The sequence below is a fragment of the Lissotriton helveticus genome, chromosome 6 (genome assembly GCF_964261635.1).
Source record: "Lissotriton helveticus chromosome 6, aLisHel1.1, whole genome shotgun sequence".
Lineage (NCBI taxonomy): Eukaryota > Metazoa > Chordata > Amphibia > Caudata > Salamandridae > Lissotriton > Lissotriton helveticus.
The window spans coordinates 956,963,721-956,988,062 of NC_136067.1; the positions used below are offsets into that span (position 1 = coordinate 956,963,721).

The 24,342-nt window shown below is 46.2% G+C and overlaps 1 pseudogene; it reads left to right on the forward strand.

Annotated features, from left to right (window-relative positions):
• The window catches only part of LOC144762563 (chromosome-associated kinesin KIF4-like), a 36,291-nt pseudogene extending 12,684 nt beyond the window's left edge, over positions 1-23,607 (forward strand).
• Positions 23,608-24,342: the final 735 nt, after the last annotated feature.

A 24,342-nucleotide genomic window follows, 5' to 3' on the forward strand; every position in this document is an offset into this window, starting at 1 on the left:
GTGGGCAGAGGTCGCTCTGTGTGCAGCAATCAGCCAGATGCAGGCATTCTCTTGTCCCGACCTCCGCACACCGACTGGCAGAGCCACAGCCCCCACTATAGAGCACATCTTGGCCATGCAGGCTAGAGTTCCACACCACAAACTAGCCTATTTCCTTTTACCAGTGTTCTGCAGCCTGAAGGACGGGGCCTGCGCCTAACGCTGTGACTGAAATAGAGTCCCTAGGTTATCCTCTAACGTATTTATACTAGTCCTTATCAGTCAATTGCCGCACTGGCATGTATATAGGAAGGACAATAGGATGCAGCTACATCGATTCAACATGTACAGTCCCAACACAACTCCCTTCTCCCCCCCTCTGCCCCCAAGTTACTTATCGGCTGAGCATGAGTAAGCGAGTCTCAGTCCTGCTCCTTGAGCGATCCTCCAGCCGCCTCTTCTAGAAGCTGCCGTTCCGGTCTCTGTCGCTGTTCTTTGGACCAGTGTTTTAGTGCCTTCTGTAGGGTTTTTGGGTCAATAAGATGCAGGAACAACCTTGTTTGTTCACCCGCAGTTTGGCCGGATACAGCATGGCGTAGTCCAGGCCTAGTTCACGCAGCTGCTTTTTCATGGGTACAAATTGTCTATGTGCCTCCTGCACTCGGGCGGTGAAATCCGGGTAGAGTGAGATGGTCGATCGTTCATATGCCAGCAATTGTTTGTCCCTCGCCGTCCTCAAGCCAGCGTCTCTGTCCCGCTAATTTAACCGTTTTGCTATGATCGGGCACGGCGGGGCTCCCGGTGGCGGACGGGGCCCTAAGGAACGGTGCGCCCTTTCCACAACGAACATGTTGGAGAAGACTTCAGCGCCCAGAAGGTTTACCAACAACTGCTCTACGAAATGTTCCATGTTACCAGTTTGCGTCGTCTCTGGTAGGCCCGTGATTCGTAGATTGCAGCGTCTCGAGCGAGCTTCCAAGTCCTTTGCTTTGTCTTGCAGTACACATATGACCCTCCCGAGCTGTTTGTGGTCCGAGTCCAGTGTAGTCTACGCCTCCTCTACCTCCGTGAGCCTCCATTCAGATATATCTAACCGCTCAACGTGTTTATCCAGTCTTTCCCCCATTCTGCCCATCCGGTATGAGAGGGCGTCAATTTTTGTGCCCAAGGAGGTGATACCGCTCTGCAAGACTTTTTCCATTGCCATCAGCATACTCCGGATGTCCGGATCATCCTCTAAAGGTGTTGAAGTCCTATGGGCCTCCTCTGTCGCGGTGTCATGTGACTTAGAGCGTTTTTGCTCAAAAGTGAGCTTTGACTGCGTACTGTCCATTCTGCCCATTATCTTCTCCAGGTGGGGCCGTTGTTCTGGGGCTGACGACAGCGTCCCCGTAATTGGTGATCCGGTAGAAGCCAAACAGTGGTCTGTAACGTCCGAAGCTGCCCGCAGCGGTAAAACTCGCTATCTGGGAATGTGCACCTCCACCCTGACTAGTTCAAGTGTGCCAACTATGGGGTACTCCGTCTGTCTCTACGTGTGCCTCCACTGACCTCCAAACCACCACAGTGCCAGCATTCGTCCTGCCGCACAGTACAACCCACAGTCTCTTCCTTGGCCTCCTGATTCACACCAGCAGATGACCCCCAGTGGCGCTCTTTGTACGATCAACTCTACGCTGCCGTGGCTCTGCACACTTTATAGTAGTAATGCCAAGCCTGGCAGTATCACTGGAAGTAGATTCGCCCCTGGTACTTGCCCCCAATCCAGTGTCACCCCGATATGCCCGGTCCGTTGCAGCAATGCGGCATCTCCAGGTATCTGACAGCACTGGCTATGTGTCTACGAGCACAGAGTCGATCTGTCCCCCGCTGCCTGCGCTATGTGTCTCTGAGCACAGAGTCGATCTGTCCCCCGCTGCCTGCTTTGTGCCTCACAGCGCGTTTTCAGGCTGCGGGCTTAGGCCTCCTCTTGCGCACTGTCTGCCTTTTGTGGCACTCCTGGCTCCCCACAAAATGGCGGCACCACTCAGCAGTAAAGCGCCGCACGTCCTTACGGCTCGAATCTTCAACAGTTACCCCTCTGGGTCTCTTGGCGGGTGCCTCCACCACTCATCGCCGCTTTCTGCCTCCTCAGCCGGTCCCGATGCACCACAGCTCCAGCAGCCTCCGATGAGCTGGGGGGCCTCACCCTGTTGCCGGCGCTAGGTAGCAATTTAATCTGACCTGCTTGTCAGTAAGGAGCACTCTCCAGCGCCTCTGACGTCTCGGTGAGTCAGTGCGATCTGCAGTAGAGACCGGACCCCCAGGACTCAGGGGACCGGGCAATGTCCGTAGTGCTTCATGGCACACACGAGGACGTAACTCTGCCCCTCTTAATACTGCAGCTCGGGGCTTAGCGGCCCAGTGGCTCGCCCGTTAGTCGCAGCTGTTTCTCCGGGTTCAATGGGGCTAGGGAGGTCGGGGTTGGATCACTGCGTTGCGGCCGTGCTCCGATGGCCGAGATCAGATTGGTTGTTTTGGCAGTGGCAGGCTGTCGGAAATTTGCAGGATGTTTAGCCGGTGTTGTGGAGCTCGAGACTCAAGCAGCCATCTTGGTCTCGAGCAAGCTCGACCCCCTACTCTGTATAAAAGTCATGGTCATCTTCATCCTAGGGCTAAAGAACTACTTTGCATGATTGCAGGTATTGATTTAGGCTCATTTACATAATCATACTCAGAACATATCAATTGTGTTAGGAACCCCGAGTTTATCTTTATGGTATAAAAGGACCATACCAACACTAGATAGACAGAGGAGAAGCTTCCACGCTGACACAAGACACTGAGGTTCTGGCCTTCCGAAGCTACAACACGCAGCTGTCTGACATCCCTTGGGGGGTGTCAAACTCGAGACCAAGATGGGGTCCTTCATTCTCTCCAATCAGGTAATGGGGTTGGCTCTTTCCTAGGCGATTCTTGGCTCTTTACACCCACATACATGCTAGGGACACTTAGGTAGGGTTTGCTTTGTTTCCAACTCGCCATTGGAAAGGGGAGTGCCAAGGGCGTCCCTTCCTAATAGCGAGTCGCACTTCAATGACAAAACACTTGCAGTTTACCATCTACTTCAAGTAGGAGGCAAGACACTCACAAACAGTAATGGGTCCCCAGGGGATTCCTTCCCCTTTGTGACTGGTAGCAAAAATATATGTTCTCACAGACCAATGCCTAATTTTAAAAAATATAATAGAAATGTTTCATTTTTCTTTTGCTGCATTTAAAAAAAATCTGCTTTATTTAAAAAGCTGATGATTCAGAAAAGGGGGTGGTGATGAACAGAGTGCCTGAATTAAGCAGACCACTCTTACCCAGTCCAAAGATCAGGGCTTGATCCATCACCGTTTTTTAGCTCACTGCACCATCCGCTCGCTCGCTCGCATAGAGGTTTTTGCCACTTTGAGCTCGGACCAGTGCTACAGGAGTAGCCAATCTGTTTTCCAGCCTACCCAGTGTCCAGCGTGAGGAGGAGTCATTCATCGAGGCCGCAGCGGAGGTGAGAGGCGCGGCACAGGGACTGCGAGGACCAGCAAGCAACACCAGCTGTGTCCTCTTCCCGTGAGAGCCGCGCCCCCTCCCAGTGCCACGCCCCCTCAAGCAGAGCTCTTTACCTCTCGCGGCCCCCGCTTCGCGGGTGCCGCTCGCATAGAGGTTTTTGCCACTTTGAACTCGGACCAGTGCTACAGGAGTAGCCAATCTGTTTTCCAGCCTACCCAGTGTCGAGCGTGAGGAGGAGTCATTCATCGAGGCCGCAGCGGAGGTGAGAGGCGCGGCACAGGGACTGCGAGGACCAGCAAGCAACACCAGCTGTGTCCTCTTCCCGTGATAGCCGCGCCCCCTCCCAGTGCCACGCCCCCTTTAATCAAACAGGAATTTAGGTGAAAGCAGTACCACGCATCGCGGGACGCGCGCGGGACGCAGCCCGGGGCGAAGCCCGGCCCAAGGGCGGGCCCGTTGTTGCCCGTTAGTGACCGGCAGAGACCGGACCGGGCCACCCCTCTTTCGGCTCTGGTTCCACAGCCATCAGACCTCAACCATGCCGCCGAAAACCAGGAGTAACACAAAGACCAAATCCAAGAATGCCCAAGAGGTAGCACAAATAACTGGACCAATCGATCTATTCATTTCACGGACACACGAGGTAATCAATCAGAGTATCTCCCTTCTCGAAAAAAGAGTGTCACTGGACCTCATGAACGCAAAACGATCATCTCTGGGCACCCTAGCAACCGCTACTTCCCCTATTCATCTAATTTCCCCAAACTGTTCTCTTCCCGCGACTGTGACTGCTCCTGATATTAACACAGTCCCGTCTATAGTAGATTTATCTGTAACGCAATTCGAGTCTGATCTATCATTAACATCAGATAATCTAGAGGCAACCCCTGATTTAGCAGCCTGTCAAATACATGAAGGATCTCAGACTAATATAGCCATGTATCTTCGAGGAGAAAGAGAAGGAGCCATTCCAAAATTAGGTAGTACAAACCCCACTGGCAATGTAGTAGGTACGGCTCCTTCCCCAGGTCATGCCATGGAGCAGTTAAAACATACAACACAATCTCTGCAACCAACCACTTCTTTCTTTTTAGAAACTAACCTCTCGCACTGCACAATCCCTAACGAGGCAATTGATAACCCCTGCAAAACATGCAAAGCCACCTCACAAGTATTAACTGCAACAAAAGACCTTTTGGTCCATCATTTGAAACCTATCCAATTAAGCATTAGGAATCTTGAAGCCCAACTGGCAATTCTTTCTGCAACACTCCTTGATACCAATACACACTTAGTGAAAAAGGGGCCGCGAAATGTCCCTCAGTCCTCCAAAATTCCTTTCCAACCACATCCACCCAAAGTAATAAAACAACCAACCCCAACTATCTTACCCTCAAAAAATCCAAAACAAAACGTTTTGAACCACAATCCACAAAATGCAACCCCCCGAGCACAAAAGGGTAATATCAACGCGGTGTTGAATCAACAAACACCCAACATAGGCTCGGCTACCCCAGTCATTTCAGGGCCTGCAACAGGTAACCTAAACAAAACTCACCCCACCAAAAAGTTAACACCTCTCCCGCCCAAACCAACGGTCTCTCAGTCACCTCCCAAAAAGTTTCCTAAAAAAGCAGCAGGACCTAGACGTCCAGCCCACTTGCCCCCAGAAGCCACCCCATATACATTAGTACTCACCGGTGTACCAGAACTAATGGACGATACACCGGAAACCGCCTGGTCACTCAAAAACAAGGTCATGCAATGGCTAAGCATCAACAGGCCACTAGAATCCCATCATTCGGGAGGGATCTCTGCAGTCCGCAGGGTAGTATGGGTAGGTAAAACACCAAAATTGACCCGTGGGGACTGTATCATAGTAACATGCAGAGACCCCTCCACTGTGGATTATATCTGCGCGTGGCCCTCGCTGGAAAAAAAGGGGGGAATAGATGCTCGACATCTCTCCTTCTTTTATCCCCCAACGAGACAACATCATTACACCCCATCCTGGAATTGGCACCAGCCCCAAAATGACCACTGGAAGCAGATGGAGTACTCCTACGACCACAGAAGCGGAAATGCTCCGAGAGACTGGCCAAGGCAATATAGGCAAGATAGACCCTTCCAGTCATACGAAGGCTGGCAGGGCTTTCCAACACAAAATCGTTTCGATTGCCTTGAGATGGTCGATTGACCATTCAGGGTTGAACCTAAGAGTAAAAACTTCAATACCATAGACCAACTAGTAAATCAAAGTCAGCAGCGAGTGTCACCGAAGCCCATTCCTCATACCCACAAAAACATAAACTCGGAGACTATCACTGCTTTCCTTTGTAATTCCACCAATGCAATCCATATCATACCTTCCGACCCCCTTGGAACTACCTCCGATTCATACTATCACCAAACCAAAATCCCTAAAGACCCTATTAACCTCCTACAGGCCCAGACAAACCACCTGACAGACACTCTGTCTGTGAGCACTTCGATAGAAATACCTCCCCTTCATGCCTCCCCCGATTCCACAAACTTGAGCCTTTCCATCGCTTATTGGAACGTCGCAGGTCTGTCCTCAAAAATAGCACTGGAGCTATGGCTTGACACAGCCAGGGAACATCAGATACTCTGCCTCCAAGAAACATGGTGTACAACCCCGTTACACCTTGCGGGATATAAAACTTTTTTCACCTCAGCAGTGCAGGGAAACATGGGCAGACCAAAGGGGGGGCTTACGATCTATGTTGCTAATACTCTTCCCTTTAGAGTGAAACTATTAAAGGAGTCTCCAACTTTTCAAATCATGCAGATAACAACTTCCAAAGGTAATAATTATGTTCTCATTAACTACTACAATAACTCTTGTACCTCGGACTGTTGGATCAATTTAGAAGAGATTGCTATATTCCTATCCTTAATGCAAAGCAATAATAACTCAACTACAACCCATCTAATCTGGGGTGGTGATTTCAATTTCCCTTTGTGCCCAAACCACAAAAAGGGAATCTGTGGATTGCAAAATGAACTTGGCAACCCCATACCCCACTTTGCGCACTCGATATGTGGAAATAAACTGAATGACATCATATTTTCCTTAGACCTGGACTATGTAAACGAATTGGTTGACCCGCAGCAGGATTTCCTACCAACTTTCCATGGAAGAGGCTATTCAACAACGATAGAATATATAATAGCCTCCCACTCACTTAAAGGGCAACTAGGAAATTTCGAAACTGGGTCTAACCCAACAAGTGACCACTACCCACTTAGTACAAGTATCACCATCAAACTAGCAAACGGACACCCTGCAAAGCCGAGCTCTCTCAATCAGCAAACACTGTCCATGAACAAATTGAATGGTTATACAGTGAAATGGGCTAAGATCGACCCAGAAGAGACGATGCAGAGGGTCCTTGAAAAAACCAAATACTGGCTATCCGAATGCATGTCTTTGGAGACACCACCACATAAAGTCGTTAGCAGTTTCCAAAGCATTCAGGAAACAATAAGGGATGAACTATTTGTCAAGTTAAAAAAAAACAATAAGTTCCCCACCACGAGTTGGTTCGACACCGCCTGTCGGAAGGCACTTTCATCCCTTAAAGAAGCCCTACATAGACCTTCGAGAGATTCTCAAGAAATCTCCAATCTAAGAAAAGCATATAACTCTGCTAGGCAAGACCGTAAAAAACAAATCAAACAAGACTTTTGGTCACAATTACACGACAGCGCCCGAAGAAAAGACAGCACTTCCTTCTGGCAAGTCATAAGATCTCCTTTCTTGGCCAATAGTACAGAAATCCAACATCTTGACGTGGCAGTCACTGAAGAAGACTGGGTCTCCCATTTTTCAAAAATCTTCGGATCATCTCCGGATTCCGCAGAAGACAATTGTCCAGTAAGAAACGATAACCATCCAGTGGGAAATAACACCTACCCGATAAAGATTCATTTCCACCTCAGCGAAGTCATAAAAGCAATCAGGGCATCCAAATCTGGTAAGGCTCCTGGCCCTGATGGCGTTCCAATGGACCTGTTCCTCCATAACGTAGACTTTTGGTCGCAGATAATCACCCGGGTCATGTCAGCTGTAACTTCGGTCGGCCTTTTCCAGTCATGGTCAACATCTATCCTTTTACCCATCTTTAAAAAAGGCGACCGTAATGATCCTGCTTGCTACAGACCAATCTCCCTTCTGGACTCCATGGGAAAGATCGCGGGCCGAGTACTCCTGGACCGTTTACAATCTTGGGCCCGGGAGAATAACATCATAACCGACCTGCAATATGGATTCCAGAGGGGGCTTGGGACTGTGGAGCAGGCCCTCAACCTCGTCCTCCTGGCTGGGAAACACGTTCATGCTAAAGGAGGTAACATCTTCCTTGTCTATGTCGACCTAAGTGCGGCATTTGACTGTGTCCAACATGCAAAACTCTGGCAAACACTCAGCGACCTTGGAGTGGACCCCCCAATAATAACTTTCCTACGAGAACTCTATTCCAACGCCGTAGGACGAGTAAGATTTGGTACCAGCGGTGAGTTGTCCCGTTCATTTCAAATAACGGAGGGAGTAAGACAGGGATGTGTACTGGCTCCCTTCCTGTTCAATCTTTATACAAACGGGCTTGAACAGGCTATGTTGAAAGGGAGCCAGGACTTACCCCAGATAAACCACCGTCCGATACCCACATTGCTGTATGCTGACGATTCAGTCATTTTAGCACGGACTTTGAACCAACTTCAGATACAAATCAATAAATATGCAACATTCATGGATTCACTTGGCCTCAAAATAAATATTAAGAAAACTTTTACAATGCACTTCGGTCCTAGGGTTAAAAATCCCAAATCGATAATGGTTGACAAAACAAAACTGGAAAAAAACTCAGTTTACCCATACCTGGGAATCTTAGTGGACGAAGCAATGAACTGGCGAAAGGCAATTGACGCCAGAAATCTTCATTTCCGTCATGCAACATCGGCACTGACCTCTTTCTCGAGGAAACTGGGGAAACCAGCGCCACCCGAACTCCTGACCATATATTATGCAAAATGCCATAGTGTGGCCACCTATGGAGCAGGAGTCTGGGGTTATGGTCGCACAGATCAGCTACAGGTAACTGAAAATGCCTTTATAAAATACATTTTAGCTCTTCCCCAAAGTTCCCCGATACTAGCTTCCCACCGTGAGCTTGGCATGGAATACATCACCGACACCATCCGTTGCCAGCCAATTTTACTGTGGCATCGAATATGGACCAACCCCGAATGTCACTTAACTCGTTCCCTTATCACAGACTGTCTAGCCTTGACGAACTGGCGAAAAATTCCTTGGCTATCCTATATATGGAACTTCTTCAAAGACCTGGACCATCAGTCCTACTTCGAAGATCCTGCCTCGGCAGAAGACATTTCCAGGAAACAGTTAAAATCAATGTGTCTGGGTCATTTGAGGGAATTACGGAACCAGGCAGAGATCTCAAAACCATCAAACGAAAAAATCTGTGCCCAACAATCTGGCAAAGGCATACAAGCCTATCTGACGTATTTTTTATCAAACCATGAAAAGTTTTTATTAACAAGACTTCGCTTTAACATTTTTTTTCGCTTGGTTTCATTTCCGGAAACCCATGATTGGTCCCGCAACCTGATGAACTGTCCCTGCGATGGAATCTCCCCACAGTCTACGATCCATGTTGTTCTATTTTGCAAATACTATAAACTCCCACGAAAAACGTGGATTATTCCACTTCTTCGATCTAGTGGCCACAGACAATGTTATTCTGCGTTTCTCTATTTGCAATCTTTGAACACGCCTCATGAAGCCAAACTTATAGTAACTTATCTTAAAGCAGTCTTAACAATACGTCGTAATGCTCCAAGCTAATCTAGAACTATACAGAACCGAAAATTTTAATTTGTACAAAAAATCTTTCATACTCTGACTTATTTTTAAACTCATTCATCTGCTGATAACCTTTTTGTATGTACTTTTTATGATTATATTAATTGATAATCGAATAAAAGTTGATGAAACTGAAACTGAGTCCCTTGCTCACTGCTCCATCAGGATTCAAAGCCAGGTTCTGAGCTGGGATGGGGCAGTGAGCTAAATAACGGTGATGGATCAAGCCCTGATCTTTGGACTGGGTAAGAGTGGTCTGCTTAATTCAGACACTCTGTTCATCACCACCCCCTTTTCTGAATCGTTTTTGGCCACTATAGGTGTGGCAGGGTATACTCAGACATGAGTCCCTTGCTCACTGCTCCATCAGGATTCAAAGCCAGGTTCTGAGCTGGGATGGGGCAGTGAGCTAAATAACGGTGATGGATCAAGCCCTGATCTTTGGACTGGGTAAGAGTGGTCTGCTTAATTCAGACACTCTGTTCATCACCACCCCCTTTTCTGAATCGTTTTTGGCCACTATAGGTGTAGCAGGGTATACTCAGACATGAGTCCCTTGCTCACTGCTCCATCAGGATTCAAGCAAGCCGGGCCGACGAGGCTGAAATGCCAGAAACCGGTCCCCGGTAGCTTGTCTCCTTTCTGGTGAAGAATTGGCTTGGTAGTTTGGTCTGCCCTGTTCCCATGATGCACTGGGCCAGGGACAGACTAATTTGCATATAGCCAGGTTCTGAGCTGGGATGGGGCAGTGAGCTAAATAACGGTGATGGATCAAGCCCTGATCTTTGGACTGGGTAAGAGTGGTCTGCTTAATTCAGACACTCTGTTCATCACCACCCCCTTTTCTGAATCGTTTTTGGCCACTATAGGTGTGGCAGGGTATACTCAGACATGAGTCCCTTGCTCACTGCTCCATCAGGATTCAAAGCCAGGTTCTGAGCTGGGATGGGGCAGTGAGCTAAATAACGGTGATGGATCAAGCCCTGATCTTTGGACTGGGTAAGAGTGGTCTGCTTAATTCAGACACTCTGTTCATCACCACCCCCTTTTCTGAATCGTTTTTGGCCACTATAGGTGTGGCAGGGTATACTCAGACATGAGTCCCTTGCTCACTGCTCCATCAGGATTCAAGCAAGCCGGGCCGACGAGGCTGAAATGCCAGAAACCGGTCCCCGGTAGCTTGTCTCCTTTCTGGTGAAGAATTGGCTTGGTACTTTGGTCTGCCCTGTTCCCATGATGCACTGGGCCAGGGACAGACTAATTTGCATATAGCCAGGTTCTGAGCTGGGATGGGGCAGTGAGCTAAATAACGGTGATGGATCAAGCCCTGATCTTTGGACTGGGTAAGAGTGGTCTGCTTAATTCAGACACTCTGTTCATCACCACCCCCTTTTCTGAATCGTTTTTAGCCACTATAGGTGTGGCAGGGTATACTCAGACATGAGTCCCTTGCTCACTGCTCCATCAGGATTCAAGCAAGCCGGGCCGACGAGGCTGAAATGCCAGAAACCGGTCCCCGGTAGCTTGTCTCCTTTCTGGTGAAGAATTGGCTTGGTAGTTTGGTCTGCCCTGTTCCCATGATGCACTGGGCCAGGGACAGACTAATTTGCATATAGCCAGGTTCTGAGCTGGGATGGGGCAGTGAGCTAAATAACGGTGATGGATCAAGCCCTGATCTTTGGACTGGGTAAGAGTGGTCTGCTTAATTCAGACACTATGTTCATCACCACCCCCTTTTCTGAATCGTTTTTGGCCACTATAGGTGTGGCAGGGTATACTCAGACATGAGTCCCTTGCTCACTGCTCCATCAGGATTCAAGCAAGCCGGGCCGACGAGGCTGAAATGCCAGAAACCGGTCCCTGGTAGCTTGTCTCCTTTCTGGTGAAGAATTGGCTTGGTACTTTGGTCTGCCCTGTTCCCATGATGCACTGGGCCAGGGACAGACTAATTTGCATATAGCCAGGTTCTGAGCTGGGATGGGGCAGTGAGCTAAATAACGGTGATGGATCAAGCCCTGATCTTTGGACTGGGTAAGAGTGGTCTGCTTAATTCAGACACTCTGTTCATCACCACCCCCTTTTCTGAATCGTTTTTGGCCACTATAGGTGTGGCAGGGTATACTCAGACATGAGTCCCTTGCTCACTGCTCCATCAGGATTCAAGCAAGCCGGGCCGACGAGGCTGAAATGCCAGAAACCGGTCTCCGGTAGCTTGTCTCCTTTCTGGTGAAGAATTGGCTTGGTAGTTTGGTCTGCCCTGTTCCCATGATGCACTGGGCCAGGGACAGACTAATTTGCATATAGCCAGGTTCTGAGCTGGGATGGGGCAGTGAGCTAAATAACGGTGATGGATCAAGCCCTGATCTTTGGACTGGGTAAGAGTGGTCTGCTTAATTCAGACACTCTGTTCATCACCACCCCCTTTTCTGAATCGTTTTTGGCCACTATAGGTGTGGCAGGGTATACTCAGACATGAGTCCCTTGCTCACTGCTCCATCAGGATTCAAGCAAGCCGGGCCGACGAGGCTGAAATGCCAGAAACCGGTCCCCGGTAGCTTGTCTCCTTTCTGGTGAAGAATTGGCTTGGTAGTTTGGTCTGCCCTGTTCCCATGATGCACTGGGCCAGGGACAGACTAATTTGCATATAGCCAGGTTCTGAGCTGGGATGGGGCAGTGAGCTAAATAACGGTGATGGATCAAGCCCTGATCTTTGGACTGGGTAAGAGTGGTCTGCTTAATTCAGACACTATGTTCATCACCACCCCCTTTTCTGAATCGTTTTTGGCCACTATAGGTGTGGCAGGGTATACTCAGACATGAGTCCCTTGCTCACTGCTCCATCAGGATTCAAGCAAGCCGGGCCGACGAGGCTGAAATGCCAGAAACCGGTCCCTGGTAGCTTGTCTCCTTTCTGGTGAAGAATTGGCTTGGTACTTTGGTCTGCCCTGTTCCCATGATGCACTGGGCCAGGGACAGACTAATTTGCATATAGCCAGGTTCTGAGCTGGGATGGGGCAGTGAGCTAAATAACGGTGATGGATCAAGCCCTGATCTTTGGACTGGGTAAGAGTGGTCTGCTTAATTCAGACACTCTGTTCATCACCACCCCCTTTTCTGAATCGTTTTTGGCCACTATAGGTGTGGCAGGGTATACTCAGACATGAGTCCCTTGCTCACTGCTCCATCAGGATTCAAGCAAGCCGGGCCGACGAGGCTGAAATGCCAGAAACCGGTCTCCGGTAGCTTGTCTCCTTTCTGGTGAAGAATTGGCTTGGTAGTTTGGTCTGCCCTGTTCCCATGATGCACTGGGCCAGGGACAGACTAATTTGCATATAGCCAGGTTCTGAGCTGGGATGGGGCAGTGAGCTAAATAACGGTGATGGATCAAGCCCTGATCTTTGGACTGGGTAAGAGTGGTCTGCTTAATTCAGACACTCTGTTCATCACCACCCCCTTTTCTGAATCGTTTTTGGCCACTATAGGTGTGGCAGGGTATACTCAGACATGAGTCCCTTGCTCACTGCTCCATCAGGATTCAAGCAAGCCGGGCCGACGAGGCTGAAATGCCAGAAACCGGTCCCCGGTAGCTTGTCTCCTTTCTGGTGAAGAATTGGCTTGGTAGTTTGGTCTGCCCTGTTCCCATGATGCACTGGGCCAGGGACAGACTAATTTGCATATAGCCAGGTTCTGAGCTGGGATGGGGCAGTGAGCTAAATAACGGTGATGGATCAAGCCCTGATCTTTGGACTGGGTAAGAGTGGTCTGCTTAATTCAGACACGCTGTTCATCACCACCCCCTTTTCTGAATCGTTATTTAAAAAGCAGTCACAGGCATGGTGCTTTGCTGACCCCAGCAGGCCACCATCCCTGGGAGTGGTAGCCATTCCTAATGGGGTCGCAAATTGCACCTGCCTCATCAATATTAATGAGGCAGGCAATGTGCGACCTCATTAAGACTCGCAAACAGTGACTGAGACACTGTTGTAAAATTCCATTCACCGAGTTGAAAATTGCGAGTTGCAAAACGAGTCACAATTTGGAAGGGTTGTACATCTGGCACTATATATTTATAGTGCCATCGCCATAACACAGCTAAGAAATTCCAAAGTTACGATGCTAGCTTCAGCTTGTGAATCAACAAAACAATGTGGTGGGTGTCTCCCACTCCTTCCAGACACGGATATGGGGATCATTGGAGGGCACTCTGACTTCTTCCTCTTGTATATGCCCTGTCAGCCTTGGACCACTATTTGATCAGCCACCAAGTCAGCATGAAGTTTGCAAAATTGTCAGAAAAAGAAAGTTAAGAAACAAGCACTACTTCTTAGAGAACATTTTGAGAGAGAGTCCTGTGTCCCCTGAGTTATACCAGCAGCGTCCAGGTTTGCACACGATTTCAGCTGCTTTCAGCCTGATCATTCCAGTCACTAAAGTGAAGATACCCAGTTCCAATTCCTTAGAAGACCCTCCGTTAAGATAGGGTCAAAATGTGTCAACATTTACCCAAGGGTCAAACAATGGTGTTTCCAATTCTGGATAAGGAAAGCAGGCTAAATCAAACATAGGAAATTGCTTTTTGTCACTCTTACTGAATTGTGCGGCCAATACCCCCTGTGGGCCAGTCATTTGGGCGGTTTCCCTACATACAAAACACCTCTCAGAGACCCTTTGGAACGGAACCCTTTCTTTCTCTCTCTTCGTTTCCTTTCCTTATTTACATGAACAATTGTGTAACTGTCCTATAAAAATGTGAATCCAGATTTTGTTAGTTTGCAAAGATTGAGTCTTGGGTGATGGGTAACATGCACATTAGAATACATTAAATGTTATGTTTCTCTATGTATGTACATAATAAGGTATTTATTAGAAATATATGTGATTTGACACAAGAACGTACTAATTAATATTTATTCTGATCAATCGATTTAGTGTTCCTTTGATCGGAATTGTCTAAAAAAGAATTAAGTATTTCTACACAAGGTCTTGTTTGTTTTCTTTTCACAGTCACTGGGGTCCAACCCCCCTGTGTAAAAGACCCACCCACTGCCCCTCATGAAGCATTTTTTCTTTACCTTCTCCTTCTAGTTTGACATTATTTTTCCATTGTTACACACAGGTCCAGTGACTTCTCAAGAGTCTCTTCCTTGTGCAGGGGTTTTTAAGTATTAGTGGAAAGTTTTAGAAGCCAGGACTTCCTGGCCATCCTAGTGTGCATTATCATTACCAACCCTCTTTGTTAGCATTCTGAGATATTTAAAGATGATGACTTCAAGTGAACACCTTTCCTAGGAGCCTCAGTTCCACCTCCCATTTGATTAAACTGCCTGATCAAACTTCCAACTGGGAGCTCCTCCTATGTTTGGCTCCAGAGACATGACCTTTCCTCTTTGTTTCTGTTGGTGGGAGCTTTCCCAGCCAAGGTGCAGTGTGACCCAACTCTTTCTTGCCCAGGAACTGAGTCAAGCACTGTTGCTGGCTCTATTATGTTGGGAGGTCTTTGGTCTTCCTTCTGGCCAGCAGTCTCAGTAACGTGGTCCAGTAGGGGGGACACAGTCTTGGGACCTGATTGTGGCAGTGTCAGGGAAATGTGAACATTCTTAAAGCATCAGGAAGGGTGTTGACATCCCAAATGTGACAGTGTGTCCACTCAGTAACATGTTGACTCACAGTCTGATACCTCACTGTACCTCGTAGACCTAAATGGAGCAGGACTTTACTTTGGTGCACTTTTTGCCTGTAATGTTTAATTCAGTTAAGCACCACAACCACAGACTTTCAGTAAGCACTACTCATATGCACTTTGAAAGCACAATCACATTAAGTCTATGTCAGATCTGCACCAATTCTTGAAGATCCCTTCTGCAACGGCTACCTGTGTGCAGATACAGGAGTGGTCAAGACGGTAGACTTACAAACGCAGCCCCCACATGTGAAAACATTTACACTCAAGTGTTTACATGTAACAAATCTAAAATCTGTTACTCTAGCTGTGCAGCAGCAGTCTTCTCTTAAAAGGTGGACACTGGTGGTTAGCACTCTCAGTAGTGACAAACAATCACAGTGAAAGTTCAAAACTGGATAGTCAAAAAGAGAAAAATACAGGGGGATTAAATGGGTGCAACCCTTTGGCGCATCCGTCTATCTGTCCGTCCATCTGTCTGTCCATCTGTCCGTCTGTCTGTCTGTCTTTCTGTCCGTCTCTGTCTGTCTATCTGTCTGTCTGTCTATCTATCTATCTATCTATCTATCTATCTATCTATCTATCTATCTATCTATCTATCTATCTACCTATCTATCAAATCTATCTGTCTGTCTCTTTTTTTTTTATTTGCTAATTCCTTTGGCGCTGTTAAAGACCTGAACAAAACTTTCCATAGAAATGATTGCCCAATTGGATTTAGTTGCTATATTTTGAGCAGATTTATAGTTGGGGGAGTGAAAATAAAGTGGGTGTAAAAAAAGTAGTTTCCCTTTTCGAATCCCATATGAATATTTGCTCTTGAAGACAGTAAAAAAGGTTGAACAGAAATTCACCAAATTTGGCATGAAGCTAGAACTTTACTAAGAAAATGGGTATGCTTAGTTTGGCATAAATCTGTTCATTAGTTTTCAAGAAATTAGCATTACTCAATTGTTTCGGGTCAGATTGAAAGGGGTTAAAAGCGAGAGATATCTGAAATCTCCAAGGTTTGCAGTCAATCGATGGAGCCAAGTTTACAGAATTATTACATTTGATTGAACAAGGGAGCTTTTTACTCCCTTCCCATCACCTATTTCCGATCTCGGATCCAAAGCTGGATCTGCAGATCTGAAGGCTCTAATTGGTTGGACACAGTTATGAAAAGTTTGTGTTGCAGAAGTCATTACAGAATGGGGGTTTTGTTCCCATATCCTTAAAAAAATGTAGGAGCCAGAAGGGGGCAGGGTAAGGAGTTCCTGGACCTTGGCCCAGGTGGTGTTGTGCACTAAAGTGGCCACACGGGGTGAAAATAATTTATAAAAACACACCAAAACTCTAAGCTGAGTGAACACTGCCTAAGAGTTAGCAAACTTCACAGAAAGGGCTCTCGATCCATTAGTGGCCTTCTGTCTAGTTTGTGGAACTGGGACTGGGTTTGCAGACTATCGTATGTTCAACATGGGCCCAAGAACCCCTGAATGTTCAGAACCAACATTGGTGTCCATGAACCCCACAAAAATAAAAAGCATTAAAAATGAAAAAAGATGCATTTTCAAACATTAAAAACGAAAGTAAAAGGAGCCAGCCCCCTCCACTTTGCTCCCCAAAGGTGTGCACAGCAGGAGTTGACTGCTCTCACACGTTGGGTGTAGTATCTGGTTGAAGCCCAGACCTCGTCGCCCCCTACACTGTGAACAGAGGAAACGGGGTCGAGAGTTAGTATCAATTCAGTTCAAGTGACGTTTAACTGTCTCACTTCTGTTTGGAAACTTGCTGAAAATTATACATTTCACTTTGTAGCTCCTTCATAAAAATTGTCACATTTCCTTTCAACTGGAAGAACATGAGTGTAAAACTAAATATGGCATTAATTAGGCATATTAGGAATTAGTAGCTCACTCTGTAATTAAAAAAAGGATTGCTGATAATTAGTCATAAAAAAATGAATTTATGATGTGCGTGTGAATCATATTTTTGTCATCATCATTGTTCAGTTATGACTTTAGCACTGAAAAACATCCAAACGATGCCACTGTTAACTGAAGTGTTAATGATGAATACGCATTGCTACATTTGCCTTCAAAAACAATAATTATTGTTACGGCATTTACACTGTTTGCTAACACATAGGTTTTCAACCATGGAAGAAATTACTAGTTATTATTCTCAAGTTGTCACCTCTACTTAAATGTATAAAGCCCGTACTGGTGGTTACAGTTCAAGAAAAAGCAGCCCCAGGCTGTGTGAAGCTAACTGCCAGAAGTAAAGAAAGCAATTTGTCCAGAGCTGAAATGCTAAGAAGCTCCAAGGTTACTGTAATTAAGGGGCAAATAGAAGCATAGACCGATGTAGCATTGAGCTGGGGGAAGCGCATAACTTTAATACACATCTTAAATGAGTCAAGTTATGGGCAATTATCCGGGAACCTAAAAGAAAAAAAAAAAAAATGTAGACTCTACATTCCTGATTTTTATGTGCGACGCCATTAAAACAGGCTTTGACGATTCATACTGCCAGAACCATTACTGAAGATTGTCAAAGTGCTAAGAGCACTGAATCATAAAATGTTTGTAAAAATCCTTGAATTGTCTGCCATGCTCATGAAATAATAAAGTGTTTTTGCGCTGCCTTTATCAAACGCTTCAATTAAAATAGGTTTAACTGCATTACAATGACCAGTGAAGTCATAAAATTAATCTTTATGTGGGATAATGGATACCTTTTAGGGTTTGCAGTAAATAGGGGCCAGGCGCATAGGACGACTTTCCATTTACTTGCAAAATAGAAAGCATTCTCTCAGGGAACATCTGCTCGCCTATCACAGGCGAGCAAAGAGTTCTGCATTATTAAGCCCTTAGGGTGAGTCATCATCAAGCCATTAATTTTGCACTTTCAGTCTCATTTTGCCCATGAAATTGATAATAAAGGGCAAAACACACAAGATAAAGGACAGAATGTTGCACAATGGCAAAACATTCACCCCCAGTCACAGATCTGGGTTTAATCCATTGTTATTTTGCTCACCAAGCCACCCCAGTTCAGACATGGCCATATGCAAATCAGTCTTGACCCTGTGCCTCATGGGAACAGTCCAGCCCGAACTGCCAAGCCATGTCTTCCCTGGACCAGAATCAAGCATCCTAGGACCGGTTTCTGGCTATCAGCCGTCTTCAGCCAGGATAGTTTGACTCCAGTGGCTTAGGGAGCACAGGACCCACATCTGGGCACCGTGCGCAAAATTAAAAGTGCTTGCACTGCATTTCGCTGCACTACAGGGCAGGCACAACGCGGTGCCTGCCACGCAGTGCAATGAAATGCAGGGGGTACCATGAGTGCTCCCCCAGTGCAGCACCACCTTCCCCCACAACAAGGGGGGCCCCCTACGGGCACCTGAATCCCTTTCCGCCTGTCTTTTCGCGGTGGGATGACCGCCGCGAATAGACAGGCAGAAAGGGATATCCTAATCCCTACGGCGGCACCGCCATAATTCTTTCCAATCTTTTGGTTCCGCAAGGCTAGCGGTAACAAATCGCCTTGGGGAACCGTGGCGGACGGTCTTTGCGTCCGCCACGCATCCCTGAGGTTTCCCCCCACCATCGTCATCTGGCAGGGGGGAAACTGATGTCAGATGACGGAAGGACCACCACCGCCGGCCCGGCGGTGGCGTTCCTTCTGCCATCACAATGACCCCCTTAGTTACTGCATTGTAAAAGTATGCAGATGATTGTAGAATAGATTAAATCATGTTAATTTGAATATTATAGGTTAATATTTCACTAATCAGCCTTAGCATAATTATTTTAACATATAATAGAATGGTAAAGTGATGTAATCATGTGTTATAATGCTCTTAACCATCCTATGGAGATAGTAAATTGTGTGAAGAATTAATGAGATCAAACATAATTTAGATAACTTTGTGTGTGTTATTGAGAGTTTCCGTTCTTAATTCCATCTTCTGTGTATGTGAAAATTGTGCACCAAATGAGAAATGCAAAAAGTGGTGCTGTTCAGTCATATTGAGTGTAAACCTCCCGAAACCCTTAGACAATAATCTTCATGTGTGTGCTAATATAGAACACTTGAAACAAGATTAATATTTAATCATTTGAAATAATTTTACATGTTGATACTTATAAATTGCAGGAAAATGGCAAAGCTACATTAAATCTTTGGAACAGAAACTTTAACATCTCCGAATGCTCATAAGTTGAAAGGGGATAATAGAATATTGCTTCATTTTATCGAAATGTTTATTTCATTAATTATATCCTGTACATTCCTAAATTGACAATATTCTAGGCCTGTATTGTACTATCTTATACTCATGAGAAGCTTTCTCAAACTTACATTGTGAAACAAAACAGTTGCTTCCTATAAGGAGTTCTCACTCACTCAGAAGGACTTTTGCAACAAAATGTGAAACTTTGGGAACACTTTCTATGGAAAAATTCTCTATGGGTGGCGCGTACACCCAAGACCAAGAAAATGAACCTACGGTGGGCGTTATCCCCCATTTTGTGCGTACCCTGTTCAAAGAAACTAAACAGAGACCTGATTGGGTGCGTATACTGAAAGTATCCTACCTGGAGATCAACAATGAGGAGATTCTAGACCTGTTATTCTTAGAAACAAAATCTTCTTAGATCAACTATCGAGAAGATTCTAAAGAAGGCATAAAGATTGTGGATTTGACTGAGCGTGATGCGGTCTCTCCTCTGGAAACTGTTTCCTGACTGGAGCAGGGCAACAACTGTCGGACGGTGACTTTGACTGCCATGATCTCCCAGTCATCATGCTCCCGTGCAATCTTCATAATTTTCATCAACCAGAAAATGCCATCTTCACCATCTCCATCGACCATAGAAACATTGTTGATCAAACTAGCAGCTTTCGCTCCAGGCTGCATTTGGTGAACTTAGCTGAATCTGAATGGCAGAAAAAGACCAAGGCAGAGGGTGATCGTGTGAAGGAAGGTAATAATATCAATCGAGGTTTACTGTGCCTTGGCAATATCATCAGCACCTTTGGAGAAGAAAATAAGAGGGAATTTTGTCCTATACAGAAACTCAAAACTGACCAGGCCGTTACAAGATACTCTGGGTGAGAACAGCCAAACTTTGATAATAGAATGGCCAGTCCTGCTGACTCCAACTTAGAGGAAATGTTAAAACACGTTGTGCTATGCATACAGGGCCGAGCAGATAAAGAATAAGCTAGTGATCAACTTAGACCCTTAGTCTGCTGAGCTCCAGCGCCTGAATCTACAGGGCCAGGAACTTTACGTGTTGTAGTTATAGGCTCATGGTAGCACTGTGCCCATGCTATCCAACATTGCAAAAAACACAGTTGATGGACAGAATGTAGAACAATGTCATACATTCACCCCAGTACAAGGATCTGGGCCTAAATCCATCGTTTTTTTGCACTTCACACCACCCTGGGTTAGATACTGGCTATATGCAAATCAGCTCTGACCCTGTGCCTCATGGGAACAGTCCAGTCCGAACTACCAAGCCATGTCTTTCCCAGACCGGAATCAAGCATCCAAGGACCGGTTTCTGGCTATCAGCCTTCATCAGCCTGGATAGCTTGACTCCAGTGGTGTGGAGAGCCTGGGACTCACGTCTGAGCATACCCAGCCCACTCGGGGTGAAAATTGCAAAAAACACAGTTGATGGACAGAATGTAGAACAATGTCATACATTCACCCCAGCACGAGGATCTGGGCCCAAATCCATTGTTTTTTTGCACTCCACACCACCCTGGGTTAGACACTGGCTATATGCAAATCAGCTCTGACCCTGTGCCTCATGGGAACAGTCCAGTCCGAACTACCAAGCCATGTCTTTCCCAGACCGGAATCAAGCATCCAAGGACCGGTTTCTGGCTATCAGCCTTCATCAGCCTGGATAGCTTGACTCCAGTGGTGTGGAGAGCCTGGGACTCACGTCTGAGCATACCCAGCCCACTCTGGGTGAAAATTGCAAAAAACACAGTTGATGGACAGAATGTAGAACAATGTCATACATTCACCCCAGTACACGGATCTGGGCCTAAATCCATCGTTTTTTTGCTCTCCACACCACCCTGGGTTAGACACTGGCTATATGCAAATCAGCTCTGACCCTGTGCCTCATGGGAACAGTTCAGTCCGAACTACCAAGCCATGTCTTTCCCAGACCGGAATCAAGCATCCAAGGACCGGTTTCTGGCTATCAGCCTTCATCAGCCTGGATAGCTTGACTCCAGTGGTGTGGAGTGTGTGATGCTATCCAACATGACACCCTCTGAAAACCTCTAGTCCTTGATGGAGCTGAACAAGTGCTTGGAGGAGGAGAATGACAAATTGGGCTGCAAACTGAGTGACGCCGCTGGGCAGACTGCCCACATGCTGGAAAGAGTCATCATGACCAAACAGGAAAATAAGATACTGAATACCAAGATTGAGGTGCTCCACCAGAAAGCTGCGTGCAAACTTTACCTGCAGAAACTAGAAGAAGCCTTGGAGGACCAAGTGCTGAAGGAAAACGCTGAGATTATCCGAAGGCTGCTGCAAGTCAGTGTTAATCTCAAGGATGAAAGTGCTGTTATTGCACCTTCAATTGAGGCGATGGCTTCATTAGCTGGATGTAGTGAGGAGAAAAAGGAGAAGGAAGAAAAACCAACTGAATCAGATCCTAATACCAAGAGGACTCCCAATGGCTTTACTACCCAGCAGGCCGTGCGACAGGCACAGATGTCAAAAGAACTGATTGAGTTAAATAAAGCCCTTCTGCTTAAGAAAAAACTGGCCAAAAAGATGGTTCAGGTTGAGAGCCACCTGGAACCCATCCAGTGTGAATATCAGAATAATGTGAAGAACTTGGAGGCTGCCAAATGAAAAGAAAGAATTTGTTTTCGGCATTCAAACAATGAAAAATAGATGTTAACCAAGCAAAGCTGAGTGAACACTGGCGAAGAGACTGCAGGAGCTGGACTGACAGATGGCTGATCTAAAAACGAAACTGGGTGAGCGGTAGAAGCTTCTTAAACTGAGGGAGTCAACAGAAAGTACAGTCTCCCGACTGAACCTGGAGATTCAGGGGATGAAGACACAGCAAGTGCAGCTCGTGAAGCAGATAAAAGAGGAAGCTGAGAAGTTCCGCCAATGGAAGCAGCAGAAGGATAAGGAAGTGTTTCAACTGAAGGAAAAGAACATCAAGAGGCAATGTGAGCTGCTCAAATTAGAATGGGACTTCCAGAATTGAGGAGGTGGCAGCTGCAAACAAACGCCACTAGGATGAGAGCCATAAACAGAGAGGATCTGTAGATAAACACAAGGGGCCTTATTTATGAAGGCCTTGCGCCACCGGTGCGTCACTTTTTCCCATGTTAAAAGTGACGCACCGGCCGCGCAAGGCCTTCATAAATAAGGCCCAAGGAGTTTCAGAACGGGGGCATGGAGGGAGCTGCAGCCAGAGTTAAGAACTGTCTTGCTAATTTGGTGGAAATATTAGTCAGTACAGAAGAAGCCCAGAATCACTTGAACGATCTGCTGGAAGACAGAAAGATCTTGGTTCAAAATCTTTCTCAGCTCAAGCAGAAAAAGGGGGCCAGAGAACACATCCCACACAAAATCCAGAGGCAGATAAACACTGTTGCTGAACTGGAAAATATGGAGGACGCACAGTCATTGGTCACAAAGTAAATTGAGAGTCTGGAGACTGAGATGGAGCTAAAGAGTGCTAAAAATGTGGACCTACAGCAGAAGCTTGTGGATGCGGATAGTGATGCTCCTCTCAAGCAGCAATCAGAAACAGTGACCACAATTGTGAAAGTAAAATATGCTTTGAAATACCTTATCAAAAAGATGGTCTCTGCCAAAGTGGAATGCAGTAAGCAAGAGAGTAACCGATAGCAAGCCAAGGCTCATTCTGCTAATTTGCAAACGACACTTTTTGATGAGAGTAAAGAGTTGGCAGAGATGGAAACTGAGCGCCAAATCCAACTTGTGCAACTGGAGCAGCAGCACCAAGAGAAGATCTTGTACCTGCTGAGCTAGTTGCAACAAGAAGCACCACCATGGTGGAGAAGGAGAGCCAGCTGCAGTAGCAATTAAAGTTGCAGGAAGAGCAGCTCAACAAGATGAAGGATTTGTACGAGATGAATCAGAAGCTTCTGGACAGAATGAGATGTACTGACAGAAACCTTCACTTTTGCAAGTGGCTAATGGTAAAAAAAACTCTACAGACTTCTTCACAATTCCCTCATGCAGGCTAAACCAGAGTCCTTTGATTCACCATTTAATTACATCCCTCCAAAGGGCGTGAGTGAAATCTGCAACAATGGCCAAGTTATGTCGATCAAACTGCAGAGAGGACCAAAGACTATCAAGGTGACAACTGAAGCCCCCCAGCCAGATGCTCAGGATAATCTCAACCAGTCCATTCTGAAGAGGAAAAAGAAAGTTCTGGGAAGCAACAGTCGCGTCTTTGCCGAGTGCATGCCCATCAAAGAAGACAAATGACCCCGAATGAACAGAGCCATTTCTAAGCCCAGGAGGCCTAGAAGGTAGAGGATGCCAGGCTCTATGATCCTGGCTGCCCAGAACACCAATTAGCTTTTAAAAAGATTGATGTCAGTGTTTTTAGTCAAACCTTTTATCTGAACTCTTCAAAATGAGATTCAATCGCCTTGGCCTGATATTCGTAACTGTAGGGCATGAAATCCCTCTGAAATCCTCAGCATCCATCAGTCTTCGTTGAAACTGTGAATATAAACTGTGAATATATTTGTGTGTTTGTCTGCGCAGGACGTTTGTTAAGCAACAGCTCTTGTCTTGTAAGCAGAAATGAAGAGAATCCCTGTGAAGTCTGGCAAACCCAGGAATTGCATCTTGAGACAGCTTTCTATGGAAGGTGCTTCTGACACCTCATAGGAACATGTACAAGATGCAAAGCACAGCAACATTGTCCACTCACCCTTACCTTTGGTTGGCAGATCTACTGAAACTCAATATCTTATTGTGGCGGGTTTTTAAAGCACTGTAAACTTCTACATCTCTCTCATTATACATCACACTGATACTGTGATGATTATGTTTGTGCTTTATAAAACACAATAAATAAAATAATTAATAAAACAAAATAAAAAATAAAAGGAACATTTCTTTCTGGAAAAAAAGTAAAACAAATACATGTTCCTGCGTATGTCAACATATTATATACTATGGGCGAGAATGCATCATATCTATCAATATATG